General features: G+C 31.8%; 1 pseudogene; it reads right to left on the bottom strand.

Moving 5' to 3' along the window:
- Positions 1-671: 671 nt before the first annotated feature.
- Positions 672-1881, bottom strand: LOC124935753 (annotated as a pseudogene).
- Between the last annotated feature and the right edge of the window lie 657 nt (positions 1882-2538).

Below are 2538 nucleotides of genomic sequence, written 5' to 3'. Positions count from 1 at the left end.
AATAATATACTATTTTTTTTTAATAATTCAGAGTGCCTTAGTGAAATATGAGTCCCCCGTTGTCTGGTTTGTATGAAAATTTATATCCATTTGAATCTCATTCCTCACTTTTTGTAAAGCTTTATGAGGTTGTGTAGAGCTTCTATCATATTGTAGGAAAAAATCATTAAGTTTTATTGTTGCTCTAATTACTTCTTTGCGAGAAACAGGCTCAAAAACACGATTATCATCCTCATTGTCTTCATCTTGATTATTTTCTCTAAGACCTTCAATGATTTATTCATTAGTTAAAATCAGAGTCAGCCCCGAGTTTTGGGTTGCCCTATTCCCCGGTAGAAAAAAGCTCGATATTTTTTATTGCCCTAGATCGAGTTAAAAAAGTTAATAAAAAAATGATTTTTTTGTGAGATTTTAACCCATAACCAAATAAAGGTTATAAGTTCTTATCTTGAACTACTATACTACAATATATTATGTTCAAAATTCCAATATATTTAATTAAATACCTTACTATTTTTAATAAATGAGCTTCCCTGGGAGTGGACTGTCTAAGCCCGAGGGCTTGTCGGGCTTACCCTAAGGCTAACCCTAGTTAAAATCTCGATCGTTTCGTTTTCACCCGGATAATCCAAGAGTTGATCCACATTCATTGCGTTATAATAATGTAACTCCTATATTGTTGACCCTAATTCCCTAATGTCTTCTTCTTCTAAAGGCTGTGAAATCACATTTTCTACCGAACGAAGATTGCAATGTTGAAAGTAATTTACAATTGTGCTATTTTTAACATCGTTCATCCAAGATGAGATAGAAATGTTGATTGCATCTAGAACATTAATCATCTCTGGATTTGTTTCTCTAGTCTCAAAACCTACTAAAATAGAACGACAAAATTTGCAACGATAATGCATCTTAAATGCTCTTATAATTTCTGCATCACATGGCCGAATTTTTGAAGTTGTATTGGGTGGTAAGAAAAACAATTCAACATTTTGTAACCCTTGAATTACCTTTGGATGGGCAGGACAATTATCAATAACCATTAAAATCTTTCGTCCATCCATCTTTTTGTCGAACCATCGAACATAAGCTTCAAACAATACTCCAGTCATCCCTGCTCGTTTATTGGCACGATATTGACAATTTAAACTTTGTAAATTAACATTTTTGAAGCAACGTGATTTCACACACTTACCGATGATCCATAATGGCATTTTCTCTAACCCATCTTCATTGCAACAAATGGCTACTTCATTCTTTCTTTGTCCTTTTTTCTTCCCTCAAGTTGTTTTGTAACAATGAATGATCAGCTTGTAATCTATAAAATAACTCAGTTTCATTCATGTTGAGCACATCTTTCATGGCAAACAACACTAGTTTCTCTCTTATTGTTGACAAGTTGTTATCCACATCTCCCATATTGACAGACCTGCTTTCGCCAAAACGCCTAAAGGACTTGATACCATGTCGTGATATAAACCTCTCCATCCAACCAAGAGAGTAATCAAACTCTAGACCATTATCACCATACAATATTTTCATAATATTTTTTGCCTTCTCTTGAATTAACTCTCCCGATATATTTACCCACTTTTGATGTTGAATAATCCATTTATCCAAAGTCTTTTCTAGATTTGGAAACTTTGCGGATTTGTGTCATTTGGCATCAGGTTTCGTCAAATTAGCTGAGAGATATTCTGATGACCGCTTAATTATATTCGATATTGTCACTTGACTAATTTGGATGTTAAATTTATCAGAAACTCATTTTTGTAGCTTTTTTTTAGACGAATCTGGATTCTTGCTTTTATATTCGCACAATGCTTTACGCATTTCACATGTCATGGTCGTATGCTTCACCCCTTTGATATGGGAAGACATTATAGCTTAATACAACAAGAAAGAAGAGTGTAGTATAAGATTGATTAGAGAAGAAGAGAAGAGAAGAATGAAGATAGAAGAGTAGTAAAAGATTGTGTATTGTATGTATGTTCTTGAAGATGAATATTTTGAGATGAAAATCATCTTACAACATAGGGTATTATACCATTTACAGTACATATTAAATGATTTTGAAAATAGAAAATATTTTACAATTGATTATACTTTAACAACTTATACAATAAATGAACTCCACTATATAGAATTTAAATTTTGAAATTCAACAACATTCAATAAAATTATATTTTATTATTATACATGTAAAATAATAAATTATTACTTTATCAATTAAATAATATTTTGATAATATAATATTTTTTAGATGACCCAACGTTATTACTTTATAGAGAGTAAATTGCATGTGAAAGTGTGTGTAAGGTCATGAGATGAGATGTCGATTGAGAATTGGTGGTTGGTTTGCTAGAAGTGAGAAATAATTTAAGAGGTTGGTAACAAATGAGATATTAGTGGTTAAAATATTATATGAATGAGATGTTGATATACTGAAATGTAAAAGTATGTGAGGTCACGAGGTTAGAGGCTGATTGTGATTGGTGAGTTACTTATCGAGTGAACAAAAAGGCATACGAAAACGTG

The sequence above is a fragment of the Impatiens glandulifera genome, chromosome 1, assembly GCF_907164915.1.
Source record: "Impatiens glandulifera chromosome 1, dImpGla2.1, whole genome shotgun sequence".
NCBI classification, from domain to species: domain Eukaryota; kingdom Viridiplantae; phylum Streptophyta; class Magnoliopsida; order Ericales; family Balsaminaceae; genus Impatiens; species Impatiens glandulifera.
This window is presented reverse-complemented; position numbering and strand designations above follow the sequence as displayed.